At 39.3% G+C, this 20,000-nt stretch overlaps 1 long non-coding RNA gene across 1 annotated transcript in view; it reads right to left on the bottom strand.

Annotated features, from left to right (window-relative positions):
* The window catches only part of LOC142469889 (uncharacterized), a 97,448-nt gene that overhangs the window by 73,136 nt on the left and 4,312 nt on the right, over positions 1–20,000 (bottom strand). The gene's annotated exons all lie outside the window — the stretch shown is intronic.

Genomic DNA, 20,000 nt, shown 5'->3' with positions numbered 1-20,000 from the left:
GCATCAGGAAGGTAGTATGGTATAGTACTGTACTGTTGTATTGTAAGTACAGTATGATACAGGTAAGTATGGCACAGATTTTTTTTCCCTGAAAGAGCAGCACTAGCCATCTGGTTAAAACGTATTTAACAGTAGTCACAGTATACAGTAGTTCAAGTGTAGACTAGTTTGACAGTACTAATTGCATACTGTAGTCCAATATGGAGTAGCTACACTGGCGACACACTTTATTCGAGCTCGGCTAGTCCCACGAATTCGGGTATACCCGGGTGTATTGAGGTTTGTGACTGTTTTCTGCCCAGGTGCATTGAGGTATTTTCCAGGCAGGGATTGAAGCATTTTATTCCCGCTGGCTGCAATACTGCACAGTATATATATATATACTGCATTACAATTCATGAATTTATGCCATCTGGTAGACACACGAAGCATTGCAGCCTATTAAATCCTAATCATTATCATTTAAGAGATCAGCCGCCCGTCAGCCAGGCATGAACCCAGGCTGGGAAGGCAAACGCAACGGGGCTTGTCAGAGGTGAGGAGCGGCGCATTCCAGGTATCTGCCAGGTACATACTGGGTATTTGCTCGAATAAAGTGTGTCGGTGCAGTATACAGTACACAATGCCATACTGTAATATGCACCTACAGTAACTGCACAATTGTTTTCTTTCCTGAGAGAGCAGCATTAGCATCTGGTTAAAAAGTATTTAACAGTAGTCACAGTATACAGTAGTTCAAGTGTAGAGTAGTTTGACTGTACGAACTGCATACTGTAGTCCAATATGGAGTAGCTATACAGTACACAATGCCATAATATGCACCTAACTGCACAAATTTTTACTTTTCTTGTCTTTTCAGAGAAAAACAGGATGGAAAGGGGGAGGGGGTATCATGTGTACATTGTGTACAGTAAAGTGTATCTAAAGTGCAGTCATGGTGTACACAAAACCTCCCCTCTCTCAAAGAACTACACAGAATGAGGAAGAAGATAAAGACGGAAATTTTTATATTATTATATATATATTATTATATATTATATATTATTAATTAATATTATTATCAATGTGCATTATTCATGATTATCCACCGGCCATCAATTTTCATCTGACAGAAGAACTGAATAAAGACTGCATTTTGTATTATTAATGATTATTTGTATATTTGTATTTTTTGTTCCTGATAAAATAAAATAAATATTTATTTATTTACATTCATGATAATCATAATCATTGACACCCCCACCCACACCTACACCAATGAAAAAGAAAGAATGACAAAAAGTGGTAATTTACTGCATCAACAACATGAATCAGATTATGTTTTTTTAACTCTCAATTTCACAGTGCTGTGCAAATCAGATTTACATATTAAATTCGAGAAGGGATTATCGCAAGCGTTACCGTAAATAAAGCCTCAAAGGGATGGGGGGGGGGGTGAGTCATGCGCATTAATCATCAGATAGCTCCCTTCCCAAAGAGGATTACAGAGACTCAAAGCCAACAATAGGAAAATTAATGAATGGTAGACACGCAGGCGCAGAGAGGTGATTCTCGGCTAGGGCCGGATTAAAAACACAATGACAAGCTTTAGAAACGGAAAGGCTCTGTAGAGGTGTGGATAAGAGGCAAATCCTTGAGCGAGCCTTGTGTGTGTGCGTGGTGGAGGGGGGTACAGGGTACAGCTGCATGAAGGATTAGCTGTACTGCAGTTCAAAGAAATGAAATATTTTCAAAAGGCAGGTTATCATAATAATTTGATCCCTACACCCCCAAATACAGTACATACAGAAAAAAGCACACAAATAAACCATGTGCAGTCAAACGCACAGTGTCGCAGTCAAAAGCTGCAGCCAGCACAGATTGAATATTGTAATGTCAAGATGGTTTAGGCAGGCTTGCGGAGAAAATTAAAATAAAAAATGAGGAGAAACAAATATATATTTTTTTTTTGGTCACTCACTCTTGAACTTCGCAAGCAAGCAGTGGTAAAGCTACAGACGCATGTGCAGTAATCATCAGCTTTGTACTCTAGCTCCCATCCCAAAGAGGATTACACGCAAGCGCAGAAAGGTGATGCTCAGCTAGGGACGGATTAAAAACACAATGACAAGCTTTAGAAATGGAATGGCTCTGAAGAGGTGTGGATAAGAGGCAAATCCTTGAACGAGCCTTGTGTGTGCGCGTGGGGGAGAGGGGTACAGGGTACAGCTGCATGAAGGATTAGCTGTACTGCAGTTCAAAGAAATGACATATTTTCAAAAGGCAGGTCACCATAATAATTTGATCCCTGCACCCCCAAATACAGTACATACAGTAAAAAGCACACAAATCAACCATGTGCAGTCTAACGCACAGTGTCGCAGTCAAAAGCTGAAGCACAGATTGAATATCGTAATGTCAAGGTGGCTTAGGCAGGCTTGTGGAGAAAATTAAAATAAAAAATGAGGAGAAAAAAAAAATATATTTTTTTGGTCACTCACTCTTAAACTTCGCAAGCAAGCAGTGGTGAAGTTACAGATGCATGTGCAGTAATTATCAGCTATGTACACTGTAGCAAGCAGGAATGTGATTGAAACCAGAAAGACACACATTCAAAGGAATGGTGTGGGAGAGGTAAGGGTAAAAGGGGACGATAGACAGCACTCTTATAGTGTTAAATGTATGCAATTGCAGGGTGCACGGAACAAAAGGGGACCCTTATTACCCTGTATAGTACTAACAAATCTACGTAAGTACCAGCACTCACTGTCTAATAGCTAAAGGATGAAAACAGTTGTAATGGAGAATAAACATTTAATAATAAAACAAACCAGAAATAAATCAAATGTGTTTGCAGAAACCAGTATCACAAATGGGCATGTCACAAAGTGAGGGGTGGGGTGGGGGAGAAAGGAAAAGGGGAAAAAACTTGAAACACAAGGAATATACACAAAAAACGGAGAACGGAAAGTATGCTAGGGGGGGCGAAATTTCGAGGGACTACCTCTTCATTTGGCCCATTCCCCCTGGTCCAAAAGGTCCCAGAGGTACTTCCCTAAGCCTCCCTTCCCCTATAACTGGTCAAATCAGACACCCCTGAAAATAGCTAGCAAACATACAGTGTAGGCTAAATACAGCTAAACAGCTAATAGCAGGGCACCAAGAATCCACTAAAGTCAATGCCAGTAGTTCAAGAAACTGTGGGCAATGGTACAGTAAAGGCTGAACACAGCTTGCAAGAAAGCAGCTTGCAAAGAAGCACCAGGAGTCCACAACAGTCAATGAAAGGTAAATGGGAATAGCAAATGAAGACAGTAATCAAACCCTCTGTGGCTCTGCTCCTTGTGCTCGTGTGGAGTGCTGAGGTGTGGGAGAGGTGTACTGTACTGTTGATAAGATAAGAAGTGGAAATACTGCAGTGCCGTACAGTAAATTATCCGGTGTGTGTGCTGGGGCGAGCGAGGGGAGAGCGCTGTACTGTAGATAAGATAAGAAGTTGAAATACTGCAGTGCAGTAAATTATCCTGTGTGTTTGCGGGGGCGAGCGAGGGGAGAGCGCTGTATATGCCGAAATGTGATACTGTTACAGTGCACACCAATGCGTTTCAACAATTTTCAAATGAGACATACTGTACAGCACTGCACATGCATGTTTAAATATGCAAATTTACAATTACTACGCGCACACACAGACTGTGTACTGACGTACTGTAGGTTGAACTGCTAAAGTATTAGACTTTGAAGACAACAGCTCGCGAACGCCCCCCTGAGTTTTTAGACAGTATTGCAGTATTACAGACAGCGCTAATAAAATGCTAATATTACGAGTGCTAAAATACCGCAATATATTCCGGGGAAAAAAAAACATACTGCATCTGCCCGCGGTTATCAGAGTTGCGCCGCTATGGCCGCACTAGGATAAAGGCGGCCGCCACTGTATGAAAGAAATTTATATTAAAATAAATAATTTTCGGGCGACATTTCCACTGTGAGAGGCGGCTCTCTCAGAGCCGCGCTCTCTGCAGCAGAAATGAATCGCCAGTTTAGGCCTTTTCAGAGGCTCGATGCTCTCGCTGGCAGCAACACGCCCATTTTGGGAATTTTGCTATTACAGGTAATCGAGGCTTTCTGAATACCGTGATAGCAACCTCCAAAAAAAACAGCATTTTAAATGCCCTGGCGATAATTTTTAGCAACCTTCTCTGAATGAGGCCCCAAGAGTTCGGGGAACGGGTGTGATAGAATCTTAATAAATTAAGGTGAAAAATTTTCAAAGAGAATTTTAGATGAGAAATTATGAGCCATCTCCTGAATTAAGGCAGGTTTTCTCAACAGACAGACCAGGCTGTTAGTGAAAAAAACCTTTTGTAGAAAAACAAGCAAAAAATCATCCAGAATCCTCATATAAACTTCAACGATTTTACTGATATTGTTAAGGAAAATAAATAGAAATGAAAAGTGATTATAGGCAAGTACACACTTGGTGCCCTGAAATAAATGGAGCATACAGGTCAAAATACCTTGCTGGTAATGTTCCCAAATAAACAGACAGGTAGAACAGATGCAAAAGTCTCCAAATATCTGGACTTTTCACGAATTAGTGGCTGATGGTAGATCTTTTTAGCGGTCCTCAACACCCTTGAATTCCTAGGTTGAGATGACAGAATGCACAGATATAAAATGCTGACTGGACAGGAGTATGATGTCCTCATATACCAGCAGATAACAATACACCAGATTATTTATTTTATGGCAGCAAGTGTGTACTTACTTTACCTGTAATCACTTTCTTTTTTATATATTTTTTTCTTTATAATATCAATAAAATCAGAATTCAGTGTAGTTGCCTGAGCAGGGAAGCCAATGGAGTGGAGGTTCCGAGGGTAGCGAGAACAGGTAGGAAGAGCTTCAGAGGAATGTAGCAAAATGCAACAAAAGATGTACCTATCTTACAGTACATGCAATTTTATGCTTGTGCAATTGTTTTTCATGATTTTAGTGCTACTGAACTACTGTAGAAAAACTTTCTGATCTCTTACTTATTTTAGGTAATCATTACCTTTATATTGTGGTTAGAATACAAACTATAACATACGTTTAATAATAGTAATAATAATAATAATAATAATAATAATAATAATAATAATAATAATAATAATAATAATAATAAATAATAATAAAAATATTATTATAATTATTATTAATACAGATTGCAAAACATTCGCTTAAGTTTGTAAATGGGGTGAATTTCAGACATGTCCTGCTGGTGAAAAGTGGTAAATGTATTCAAGCTCATTGAAAGCAGACATATTTTTTTCAAATTTGTTGGATTTTCATTTCAACCTTCATGAAACTCATGATCCCAAATTTTAAAATGCAAAAATACATATTTCTACTTACAGTACTGTACATCAAATGATTATTTGTTGTTTTTTTTTTTTTTTGCATTTTGCACCTTTGGGCAAATGACTAAATAATTTAGCTCATGCATGATGTATTACATTCTGAATAAAACAGCAGTTTCCCACAATAATGCATCTTTTTATTGGTCTAACCTGATCTGGGGAAAGAGTTGTGAATGGGGGAAGATCCAGAGAAGCAAAGCTGCTGCCTCTTTATACACTGAAGAATGGTTCTGGTCACATTAGCCAATCTGTCAAAGCACACTGTGCAAAGCATTCACGTACCGCTCACTGATTCCCTAACCAACAGTGATGTACAGTAGCTGGTGGCTGTTTCTATTTCCCTTATGATGGAGACATTACAACTGAATTTAACCTAAACTGGGGGGGGGGGGGGTTGTTTACAAGCATTTTGTAGTTTAGCTCCAGGGGTACAGAGGAGAGGAAAGAGATTACTAATTCAGGTAAATAAAAAAACATCCTCTGATAAAGAAAATTGCTGCTTTAAGCCGTTGCCAGGTGTGCATTGGTTTGATAAAGCAACTATCTATATTTTTATTTGTAGAATTTTTGTAGAGCTTCATTTTTCATTAGTCTCCACGAATTCAATGAAGCAAAACTACTCTTCTATCTTGATTTCAGCTTGTTTTTAGCGCAGAAGAAAATGAAACAGGTTCTAGTGGAGCTGGAAAAAAAACCAGGGGGAATTTGATGCCTAATACTTATTTACTGTAATTTGCTTTTATATCTTTTGGTTTGTAACATCTTTCTAAAAATAATAAGCTTTACCGTGGAAAAAATATAGTTATTTCCACAATGGGATATATCTGATTTGCCAAAATGATATGATACTGTTGCAATATTAAGATGAAAGGCTTTTATCTTGCTTGGAGACACACATGCTATAGTCATTTCAATAGATAAAATGTCAAACTGCTGGGAAATATTAGTTATGACATATAGTCAAGTTATTGCCTTGGGAGGTTCTATAGTTAGTGAGTCAGAGATACATGTGCGTGCACAATAGGCTTATGTTGATGCTGCTTTTTACAGTACTAATGGAAATTTAGAATATGTTCATACTAAACATAGCAAATAGCATGCTTTGAACTTACTGTTATTTCTTATGTGAGAAAAACATTCTCCATTGCCCACTGTCTTACTCAGTCCTCATAAGACTGTGATATTGTCATATAAAGCAAATGTGTTCAGTTCCATGGAGGAGAGCATTTATAGGTAAAACCACAGATATAATTATTATTATTTGGATTATTATTACAATTATCTATGTTGAGTTCTTAATATTATTTGGCCCAAAATAATGCACATGTAATGTGACTATACTTAAAAAAGAAATATAACATATGAGAATATTCAATCATGTCATATCTTTTCAATATTAAGTTGTTAGATGATAAATGGCAATTGTACATACATAACATCTATTATCTAACAATGATTATTCATATTTGAAATTGCAGATTGAAGAGAATAGTTTCATATTGTAAAATATTTAATTAACAGTGAAATTTGCAACAATTAAAATGTTTTTCTGTCTGAATGAAATTATTACTTATATTAAATAATTTAAAATTATCACTGATGTTGAAGAAGCAATACAACCCAGGATTTTTTATTTTTTTTAATCAAAATTGTACGGGACTCGGGAGGGATCGGCAGAGCCTGGTAAATTCATCTTGAACTGCTTTTGGGGGCTACCAATGTGGCTTTCTGCCAGAGCCAGGGCTAACTAGAGTGCTCATGATGAATAATAACCCAGCAGAACAACAATACTGGCGTTGAAGTCAGCCTTGATTTAAAATGTAATCTACTGGCAGCTTAGAGATTCCTGATGCTGAAATCAGCATAGTTAAACACTGGATCCACCATGTTAAAAATAATGATAAAATGTGGTTTTTATCAGAATGTATATGTATATATAGAGTTGTGTGAAAAAGAAAGTACACCCTCTTTGAATTCTATAGTTTTACATATCAGGACATAATAAAAATCTTCTGTTCCTTAGCAGGTCTAAAAATTAGGTAAATACAACCTCAGATGAACAACAACACATGACATATGGATCGAATTGCATTCTCTTCACAGGTATGTCCCTGATCATCTGCAACCCTGTTTTAAAATAATTACCCTCCCGGCTTGTACTATTGATTTCTCTTGGTATGTTTGAATATCAAAAGGTGTTTTTTTTTTCTCCCCTCTTCTGTTTGCTGTTAATTGACCAACTGGAACAAGCTGATTTATTGGGGCGGGGGGAGGGTCATGTGACTGTTTTAGATGTATAAAACAAATATCCCCCTGCATTGGCAGGATAGCATTGGCATCTTAAGAGTGATGCATTTAAAGTGATCATTTTAAGTGACAATAATAGTTAGACTATAGTTTGACTAGAGGTGACTGGTGACTGCATCTTTCTGTAAACTCTTTTACTCAAGGCAACAAACGGTGAGCTTTTATTACCACACTATGATCCCATGCTTGTTAACCTGCATATTTTAACCCCCCACCCCTTTACAACTTATTTCACTGCAGCCTCTCCCAAAACTGACTGCACAAAACACTGAACCCCTGAATTGACTCTAGCATTGCAATGCAGCAAAACATTTGACAAGGAACAGGCACACCCTTGCTGTTTAGTCTGCACACACTCACTTTGCTCACAACAGCTCCATGCAGCACTGACTACCTCTGGCATAATGAACCTGCTATATATCTTAACTTTTTTTCTGTCTCCTGGCCACATGGAGATGTTACTCCCTCTATCCACTACAAACTCCTCCTTCCTGGCCCACACCAACATCACCATACACCCTGGACTACTCAAAAGCCTTGCACTATCTACTGAATGTTGGTAAAGAACTCTAAAAACCAGCAAACCAACCACTGCTCTCTCTAATGGCAAACACCACAAATTTACAACTTGCAAACAACTACCCAAATTTCTACTCATACTATTACTCTCTTTAGCAGGTGATATTGAACCTAACCCAGGTCCTCCCATTTCAACTCTGTCCCATGCCCCTGAGAATTCCACCTTTAAATTCCAAAAAGGGCTATCTGTCGCCCATATAAACATCCGGAGCCTGCTGCCCAAACTGGATGAACTAAGGGCATGGTGCCTTATGCATAAATCCAAAGCCATCGTTCTTACAGAAACATGGCTAACCCCTAAAACCCCTGATGCAAATATCGCCATTCAGGGATACTCCATTTTTAGGAGAGATAGGTCAACGAGAGGAGGAGGGGTGTTATTTTATATTGCAGACACATTACAAATTAAATTAACACTGTTAAATTGCCCCCCAAGCCCACCCTCTTTTGAAATTCTAGTTGGAAAAAATCTGCCTCCCCTTTTCTAAGCCCATCTTGCTCGCTGGCATCTACCTAAAGCCCCTCTACAATCCCTGACTGATATCACTCAATTTCTTGGCTCCATTTCCTCTCTGAATGAGAAGAGTGAGATGCTAGTTCTTGGGGATTTCAACTTCAATTGGCTTGACCCTAAAAACCACAAAATCCAGATACAACTCAAGTCACTTAACCTATCACAACTCATTTCCCAACCCACACGGAAAAACCTGAAATCGCATAACCATTCCTTGCTAGTCTGGATTCTCTCCTCAAACCCCAGCAGAATCCAATCCTCTGGCATCCTTCCTGATATTTTCAGTGACCATGCAATAGTGTACTGTGTAAGGAAAATTAAAACCGCCCCATTCAAGCCCTAAAGTTCTCCTCACTAGAACATTAAAAAACTTTAACCCACAACAGTTTCTGGATGACCTTAGCAACTGCCCATGGCACAGAATCGATTTAATTCCCGACCCTGATTCTGCTCTCGACTATTTCCAATCAGAGTTCTTAAAACTCTGCGATACCATGCTCCACTATTCAAACTAAGGGTATGGGGGGCCAACCTTCCATGGGTTACAACTGACCTTATTGCACTCTACCAGCTCAGGGATACCTTGTGGAAAAGCTACAAAGTAACTGGCACTACCAAGGATCTCAATCACTACAGATGCCTGCGGAACATGTGCACGAGGCATACAATTCACGCAGAAGCACAATATTACTCTGACAATCTCCACCAAAATACATCAAACCCAGCTAACTTCTAGAAGGTTATCAACAATATATTCCAGCCTCATAACCATCAACAACCAAGTAATATCACTAAGGGGGAAATTACTCTGACAAACCCCACTGACATTGCAAATGCATTCAATGATTACATTGTGGGGTGTGCCACTAACTTATTAGCGAAACGCAGCCCAAACCACAAATCTGAATCTCATCCTGGGAGTACACACATAGCCCCACCCCCTCCCAACACTGCCCACAATTTTCAATTTGGCCCAGTATCTGAAGAGGAGATTACACAAGAGCTCCTCAAACTAAAACTAAGCAGCCATTGCAGACCTGACTTACTACAATCTAGGTTCCTAAGACTTGGTGCCCCAGCCATTGCCAAACCAATTGCTTCCACAGTCAATGCTATCCTGTCTGCAGGCCATATCCCTAAGACCTGGAAAACTGCCAGTGTTGTCCCAATGTTCAAAAGTGGGGACAAAAACACTGTCTCAATATACAGGCCAATCTCACTTCTCCCAATTCTATCCAAAGTCATGGAAAAATGTGTCCACTCCCAATTAAGCGATTTCTATACCAAGACAAATTTCCCTAGCCAATTCCAATCTGGCTTTCGTCCCAAACACTCCACCGTAACTACCCTGCTAAAAGTTTGCAATGAAATCCAGTGTGGAATGGAAAGGGGACAACTCACTGGTGCAGTATTCCTAGATTTTGCCAAGGCTTTTGACACAGTTGATCATGCTATCATGCTTAACAAACTCCAGAGCTCTGGAATAGGGAAGCATGCTTTAAACTGGTTTCAGTCCTACCTATCAGGAAGATCCCAACATGTGTTCATCTCAGGCTCTAACTCCAACCCCCTGGATATCCCTCTGTTCTGGGGCCCCTACTCTTCTCAGTGTTCATTAATGATCTTCACACAGCTTGTAAGTAATTCTATATGCACACAGCCATAGCCTCTCTGACCTTCAACACATACTTCAGTCTGACTTTTTGAGACTCGAAAACTGGATTTCCCAAAACAAACTGTTTTTAAACACTGGACGCGGATGGTTGGAAGGGAGCAGATGGCAGCAGGAACACCCCAAAAGATTAAATACAAATAGTAATTGTGCAGTATATTAGGTTAAGGCGACAGAGTAAAATCTTGGCCCTATAGATTGCCTACTTCCAACAAGTAAGTGGTAAAATCAGCAATGGACAGGATCATAGGTGTTATGTAGACTGCAGTGACAGGATTCCAAACGAAACAGGTAAATGATGTTGTCAGCATATGGACAGGACCGCAGGGATGTGGCAGACCACAATCACAGGATCCCAAACGACTGGAGATGGGAGATCTTACTCAAGTGGTAAGACCACACAAAAACAAGGAGAAACCATAGTGCAGATCAAAAAAGCATCAATTTATGGTATAAAAGCGAGATAAGAAATGTACTTACAATAAGTACAAATGAAATGTACACATAGCGTTTACTTTGAGGTTTGGCGAGCGTCGGTAGATAGACCTCTTGCTGTTCCAGCTCCCTGTGATCCTCGCCGGGTCGCGATGACTGGCGTGTGACGTCACTTCCGGCGCAAGGGTGACGTCTTCCGGTCCGAAGCATACAGGGGCTAGCAGCAACAAGAAACCGCAAACTCGGCACCTTCACCTTCTAGACAGCTGTGCAGGCTGTAAGAGTCTTTAAGATAGCTCTACGCATTTCGCTGTGTAGACCACAGCTTCCTCAGGAGAGAAATAATACCCCTAGTGGGTGCTGGGTATATATAGTGCATACAATCATTCATTTAAGAAAATATTCACACAGGTCCTCCTATTTAAAGGTACACAACACTGTGGTCAAAAATAAGACCTAACTAAAACTTTAATAGTACTAGACCATTTTGGTCCTAAAACACTTAAATAAAACTTTTAAAAACATATGTATAACAATTAATTACTCATCATGAGGTCGGGGAGAAGGGGGAGAGAGAGAAAAAAAGAGAGATCAGTCAGCAAACACATTGGTAATCATCATCAAACATTGATAGGGAGCAAGGAGGGGGCGGGGGGGTGGTGTAGAAGAGACCCTCAGTGAGGGGAGGATAGGAATGAGACACTGGAGATAGCATAGCAGAGGCATGGCACAATGTATTGAGCTGATGTTAGCTATGTTAGGAATGGTGTTACTTCAAAATCTGCATTCAGACCATGTGGTATTACAATATTTAATTTATAAATCCAAAACATTTCGCGTTTGCTTAGATCAATGTCTCTGCTACGACCTCTCCAGTGTTGTGGAACATTTTCTATACCAGTAAACTTGAGACCCTTTGTACTGGAGTTATGATGTATAGCAAAGTGTTTCGAAACACTATGGGTTAAGACCCCTCTGCGGATATTGCTCAAGTGTTCTAGAATGCATGTTTTTATAGCTCTTTTTGTCTTGCCCACGTACTGAAGCCCACAGGGACATTCTAATAAGTAAATCACATAATCTGTGTAGCAATTCATATATTATCTAATCCTAAAAGTTTCATTCCTGTTATTACCCTTATAATTCTTTTTATCTATCTGTTTATATTCACAGGCTTTGCATGTTGAGCACCCAAAGAAACCCTCAAGTTGCTGGAACCAACCTTTTTTATCGCCATCAGATCTCTTTATGGCACTAGGGGCGATGATATATATAGTGCCATAAAGAGATCTGGTGGCGATAAAAAAGGTTGGTTCCAGAAACTTGAGGGGAATCTGTACATATTCCCTATAGGATAGGAAGGTTGAGAGTTTGTTGCAGTTACACTTCGCTTTATATGTGAATTCATCACTTAATCACTAGCACTGTTTTTAGCGCCGGTCTAAATCACTGGGTTTCACTATTGTTTCTAAACACTGACAAGACTGTAACAATGGTATTTGGGACCAAAACTACATTTATAAAGCTTCCAGCAACTGAGCTCCAGATTAGAACCAACACCAACACCACCCTATCCCCTGTCACTAGTTTTAAATACCTGGGCATATGGTCTCTCTCTCTCCCCCCACACTCTCTCTCTCTCCCCCCCCCACACTCTCTCTCTCTCCCCCCCCACACTCTCTCTCTCCCCCACAAACTTGACACCCTCTACAATTCAATTTGTCGTTTTGTTCTCCAATGCAACTACAACACACATCACTGCGAAATGCTCAAAGAACTAGATTGGTCATCACTAGAGTCTAGGCGCAAAGTTCACCTTTCCTGTCTTGCCTTGAAATTCTTCATGGGCAAGCTACCCAGCTATCTGAACAAGCTCCTCACCCCTACCACATGCAGCACTTATCATCTGAGATCTGACTCCAAAAGACTGTTCATGGTCCCAAGGCTCAACAAAGTATCCGGGCGTTCCTCCTTCTCCTACCGTGCACCCCAAAACTGGTACAACCTACCAGAGACTCTCACATCCACCATCAGTTTAAGTTCTTTCAAATCTAAGGCTGTCTCACATTTTAATCTGGTCTGTAACTGTTTCATACGCCCATAATATATATTTTCTTTAACTGTGCACGCAATGTCTTGTATACCCTGTTCATTTATGTAACTGTATTTGTAACCATGTATTATTTGTCTTACTCTGTGCCCAGGACATACTTGAAAATGAGAGGTAACTCACAATGTATTACTTCCTGGTAAAATATTTTATAAATAAATATTACACCATATCATCACTTATTTAAGAAAAATAAAGCCAAAATGAAGAAGACGTGTGAAAAACTAAGTATACCTTATGATTCAATAGCTTGTAGAACCACCTTTAGCAGCAATAACTTGAAGTAATCATTTTCTGTATGACTTTATCTGTCTCTCACATCGTTGTGGAGGAATTTTGGCCCACTCTTCTTTACAACGTTGCTTCAGTTCATTGAGGTTTGTGGGCATTTGTTTATGCACAGCTCTCTATAGGTCCCGCCACAGCATTGCAATTGGGTTGAGGTCTGGACTTTTACTAGGCCATTGCAACACCTTGATTCTTTTCTCTTTCAGCCATTCTGTTGTAGATTTGCTGGTGTTCTTGGGATCATTGTCCTGTTGCATGACCCAATTTCAGCCAAGCTTTAGCTGTCAGACAGATGGCCTCACATTTTACTCTAAAATACTTTGGTATACAGAGGAGTTCATGGTCGACTCAATGACTGCAAGGTTCCAAGGTCCTGTGGCTGCAAAACAAGCCCAAATCATCACCCCCACCACTGTGCTTGACAGTTGGTATGAGGTTTTTGTGCTGATATGCTGTGTTTGGTTTTCACCAAACGTGGCGCTGTGCATTATGGCCAAACATCTCCACTTTGGTCTCCTCTGTCAAAAAGACATTGTTCCAGAAGTCTTGTGGTTTGTTCAGATGCAACTTTGCAAACCTAAGCCGTGCTGCCATGTTCTTTTTAGAGAAAAGAGGCTTTCTCCTGCCAACCCTTCCAAACAAACCATACTTGTTCAGTCTTTTTCTAATTGTACTGTCATGAACTTTAAAATTTAACATGCTAACTGAGGCCTGTAGAATCTGAGATGTAACTCTTGGATTTTTTGCAATTTCTCTGAGCATTGCACGGTCTGACCTTGGGTGAATTTGCTGGGACGTCCACTCCTTGGAAGTTTGGCAATTGTCTTGACTGTTTTCCAATTTTGAATAATCTTTCTCACTGTAGAATGATGGATTTTAAATTGTTTGGAAATGGCCTTCCCAGCTTGATGTGCAGCAATAATTGCTTCTCTAAGATCATGTAATGCCTGTATGCCTGCAGACCTGGCTTGTCCCCAGTAATAAGGTGGGTAAGGGTAAAACACGCACCCACAGCAGTGAGGGCGTGCCCGGAGTGTGGTAATGCATTTCCGGGCCTGGTAAGAAAGGGTTAACGTATACTTGCTGTGGCCGGGGTGCTAGAGGTCGGAGAGTAATGTCCGTGTGCCAGAGTTCAAGGGTTCGAGAGAGCAGCGTAATGATGTCCGTAAGCCAGAGTTCAAGGGTTGGAGAAGGCAGAGTAGTCAAATCCAAAGCAGTGCACAAGTTCAAACTAAGGGAATCCAAACAGGGGCAGGGACAGAAACCAGCGCTGAAACAGACAAGGGAGCTAGGCATAGACACTGCACACACAGGAGCTACAGGAAAGCTATGCAGAGCAATGACTAAGAGGACAGAGTGGGGTTATAAAGGAAGGGGGACCAATAGGGATGAGAGGTGGAGCAGAGGCTTGAGTGAGAGTTTGCAAGGATAGGTCTGAGAGAGTAGGGGAGGAGACAGCTAATGCAAGTGCTGGGGTGATAGACGCATGCCGAGGAACACGGATACCATGGAGGGTAGTGAGTGACCGGAAACGTGCGCGCACAGTGCGGGAGCCGCGCACGTGACACGAAAGCGCGTTAGGGCATGCAAACCACGCCGCGGAAGAACGGCTGTGAGAAGAGGATGGGAGAGAGTAAGGAAGAAGGAAACAGGGGTGGTTAGAGGTCGTGGGTACTGGGGTGACGGGGACACACTGGGAAGCTTGAGTCCCCCGATCCGTTACAGATCATTGATGATGTCTTTCCTCCTTTGCATTGTGTTAACACACACCTGAATACTCCAGACCAGCAAACTGCTAAAACCAGCTTTTATAGAGGTGGTCACACATGCTGATGATCAATTAATCAAGGGCATTTGATGTGCAGCACCTGTCTGCTGCTTAGCATTTTAATTCCTATGGAAGCATTAAGGGTGTATTTAGTTTTTCACACATAGCTTCTCCATTTTGGTTTTATTTTTGGTAAATAAATCATGACACGGTGTAAAATGTCATGTCTTGTTGTTCATCTGAGGTTGTATTTACTTTTCTAGACCTGCTAAGGAACAGCTGATTGTTATTATTTCCTGATATATAAAACCATGGAATTCAAAGATGGTGTACTTTCTTTTTCACATGACTGTACATACACATATATATATACATATACACACACATATATATATATATTTATATATATATATATATATATATATATATATATATATATATATATATATAGAACACACAAATGAAAAGGACAAAGACAACCCCCTTGTTAGCACTCTAAATTACACCTAAAGAAAATCTACTAATAAAGATTATATTGCAAGAACCAGATGCACTGCAGAGTCAGAAAAATGAACAAGATTTTATTGGAATAACAGCAAGACACACTAACTTAAAAACATGAATATACTAAAGACAGCCTAACAAAATATATGTATCAAAAATATATTGGATAAAAGGGGGACTGTTAATCTAGTGAATGAATTCTATTTTACCTCAAAAAAAACTAAAATGTGTCTAAGTGAATATAAATTGTAACACAAAAGTAGTTTAATATAACCCTTGAAGGTAATACAAAATATTATAAATCCCTACTGGCATGAATGCCTAATAGAGAGATATATGATGGATTGTGGCATGGAGGAAAAGTATATAATCAATGACCCAGTATACAGCCAGAAAAAATAATATATTACCAAAAATAAAGGGGGGAGAGAAAGGCAAACAGGGAAAAAAATGATATAAAAATAATAATCATACCCTGCCTAGCAATTCCCAAAAAAAAGAAAACAATGAGAACTGATGCAGCAAACAAAAAAAAAAAATTATATACCTATAAATGACATGCTAACAAACAGAGACATACAAATGGAAAATACAGCAGTGCATACAGTAGCACTGCAAGGACAAGTAATGCCCAGACAGCAAAGAGAGTTAATACTCAGCTGTAGCAGGGTTGCGTGAGGCATGTGTCCATCAGATTGTAGAAGGTTTGTTGCAATGTTTGTGCATAGCAGAAATAAAGAGAATCAAAAAATGCTGCAACAGATCCTTCACAAGTCCATCCAAATAAAGATTACATGGGGGCTGTCAGAGAGTAAACACTCAACGCGTTTCACCCGTCGGTGGGCTTCTTCCACTCCACCGCGCTGTCTATTCCTGTAGTGATGAGGCCGCGCATGCGCATTCAGCCAAGCCGTTGAGTCTTCTCGATTGGACCACGGCATTGCAGTCTCCAGCAGTGCGGTACCATGGAAACGGATGACGCTTATATATCCTAAGCTAGAGTGGCCGCTGGCTGCTGAGCGTTAAGGCTGTTCCCTTCATTGCTAGCCAATAGTGCACGAGTAAACAATTACGATAAAAAATAAATCTGTAGAATAGCCCTGGATACAGTATATTCTTATCCCTGAAAAGTGTCAGAATTATTATGAAACTGCTTTGTAACTGGAAGCTTAATATACTGTAATATTCTTTTGATTTTTTTCCCCAGGAATAGTAAGACTTGTTATAATATTAGTAACTGCTGCTCTATATATTCCAGTGAATAGTAAACCACAATCATAGTAATAATAATCACATGTGCAGCATCAGAAGAAGACCCAGAGCCCTGAGCCCACTTTAGTACAAAAGTCCAGTCAATGATAGCTGAATATTATTTTTTAGAATGCCTGTCTGGTTGTTTAATGCTAGATCTGGGTGGCACTTAGGTTACACCAATAACACGTACGTATTACACTTTTGTACACCAGAGTGATACAATGTTATTATGACTTGTGTCATGGAACATTAAAGCAATGCCCTTTGTCACTCGCCAATAGTGTACGAGTAGATAATTAGTCTAGAAAATAAATCTGCGGTACAGTACTGAATAAACTGATATCTTATCCCTGACTGTCGTTGCAAAAATCTGTTAGAATTACTATGAAACTACTTTGGAACTGGAATCTTAACGTATAATTCTTGAGATGATTTTTCTCAAAAATATCAAGACGTAACAATAATAATAAAAAAAAATCTCTTCATATTCCAGTGAATAATACACTACAATCACATTAATAATAATCACATGTGCAGCATGAATGCTCAGGGTCCTGAGCTCCATTCACTGAAAGAAATGCAAAAACTAAGTAAAACATTTTTTGCTTTTTAAACTATAATATCATAGTATAATACTACAGCAGCAATACACCCACCCACAGCTAAACCCTGCAACAAATGGCTCCTACTTGAGGCTGGACCTCTATTTATAAAAACACAGATTAGGTAGCGCTAACTATATGGATAATCAATCCCTAAATTAGGGGGCTGCCTATATACTAAAAACTGACCCCCTGGTCAGATAACAAGAAAGGAAAAAAAGGATTAGTATTATAAAAGGCGCCAACATGAAAGGATATAATCACCACCAGGAGGAGACCGATGAGGATTCCAGGTGATAAAGATGTGCTTAAAAAAAGAGTAAAAAAACACAGGACATAGTGTAATACTGTTAAAACAAACAACATATACTAATACTAATTATATATCAGCTGAGATCAAGGGTGAATTGAAAATAACAACATTTAATAAAATAATTAAAACACTGGACATACAAAACATATACAAATGAAAATTACAATGGGTAACAATTAAGAACAATTAATATGGGACCATGTAACAGCTGCACTGGGTGAATTGCCCACTCACCGGACGAAAGATATATACAAGCAGTGGATATATCTGAGAGTATCCCCTCTCTTTCTCCAGCTACCACTGCTACCGCATCAGCATCAGGGCCAGGGAGATGGTTGCAGCACGCCTGACTGTATGTGCGTCTCTCAATCCTCGTTTCCCCGCAGCTTGGCAGGTTTAGCACGGTGGATTTGTGCAGCTCCCACCACTGCTGCGCCGAGTCTTGGGCCAAAGGAAAAAGCTGTACACGCCGGACAGCGTGGGCCTCCCTCCGCACTGGCGTTCTCTCCTCGCGGTAGTTTTCAAACAGCAGATTCGAGCGGATGATAGTCAACAGCAGATTCGTCACGGAACTTTGCAGGCAATTGCAATGCACTGGTTCAGGTCTCCACGAATTAACCCTACGCGTTTCGAGAGCGAGCTGCTCTCTTCCTCAGGGGTTCTAACAATGTGTCCCACAGTGTCCTCTTATATAGGTGTCCGAATAAATCCAATTACCACCCTAATTTAATTGTTGCACATGCGCAATCAACAGTGTGTGGAAATCAATGTCCCTTTACTCACACGTGCAGTGGTTCTCAATAGTGGAAAAACAAATATAAACATGTTAAAAATAACGATCTCAGCTGTATATATATATATAAACATATTATAATGTGTATATGATGAATTATAGCACTAAATTGGTGATAATAAATAAATTAACATATTGCACAAACACACACTTCACTGTTTGGTTTATATCTTTATTTATTATCACCAATTTAGTGCTATAATTCATCATTAAGCACATCTTTATCACCTGGAATCCTCATCGGTCTCCTCCTGGTGGTGATTATATCCTTTCATGTTGGCGCCTTTTTTAATACTAATCCTTTTTTTCCTGGTCCTCTATTTATGCTTCTAATCAGCTCATCCTCCTCCCCCGATCATGGATTACGTGGATTTTTGTTCGAATTATTAATCCATTCTACAAATCTGTCTGTGATAGAAAAAAAACCCAGTAAACAGCAGATCACCCTTTTTGAGACTGATCAGCGGAAAACCGAACCAAAAGGAACCAGCCAATCCGAGACGGATGCAATTCCACAACAAAATTTCTCCCATCTCTAGTAATAATCCCCTTAAAATGAGACATTACTGGTCAATAATGCCCTTGTTTCCATTAATGCCGTGTTCTTTATGTTGTGGATTATTACTTAAATGTAACCGCCCCATATCCAACAACAACAAAATTGAGGAGCAAAAAGCTGCCTTTTACAAGTTTAAGAATAAAGCTTCTGGTCATATCTATTTTTGTTAATCTTGTAATTTCTATTTTAAACAGAGAATAAAACATTAGATACAATCAGCAACATTTTACATTATAATTAGGTGTGGGAGAACAAGAGAAAAACCAGTGGAGATTAATCATAACTTTTAAGTACAATGTTCTTTTTAAATAACTATGAAAGTATAAATGACTTTTAAAAATCAATGAATACATACCTGAAACTAAACTGAAAATGACTAATAAGTGGAATTAGTATGTTAAAGTTTCCAATCTTAAACCAATGTGCATTTGTGCTTTTGCTTATTAAAATAGATTAACCAATGTTAGCTACAGTATGTGGATTAATTAAATACTAAATACTTCTTCATAAAGTACATCCTTATTAAAAAATAAATAAAAAAAGTCTATGAGGAACAGTACTGAATGTAGTAAAAGATTTAATATAACAAATTCAGGTTGAAGATACAGTATGAAAATATACCGTATGCACAATATACTGTAAGTGTCTAAATCCTACTTTTATTAAAATCTGTGCTAAATTCTGTTAAAAATGACAGATACATTTTGACATACTGCAGATAGATAATTTACAGTACAGGTCAGTGATAAGATATTTGTTTTAATTATTAACTATATTAACATTTTATAGCCTATTAAGGAAAATGTCATTGTGTTTGCAATTCAGATGCATCATAATGTTCACGGCACAGTCAGACCCGAGGGAAAAAGAACCAGAAACGCTTGCAATGCTGTAAATACACATTTTCAGTCCATTTAG

The sequence above is a fragment of the Ascaphus truei genome, chromosome 1 (genome assembly GCF_040206685.1).
Source record: "Ascaphus truei isolate aAscTru1 chromosome 1, aAscTru1.hap1, whole genome shotgun sequence".
NCBI classification, from domain to species: Eukaryota; Metazoa; Chordata; class Amphibia; order Anura; family Ascaphidae; genus Ascaphus; species Ascaphus truei.
The sequence above is the reverse complement of the archived record's forward strand: the minus strand, read 5'-3'. Positions and strand labels throughout refer to the sequence as shown.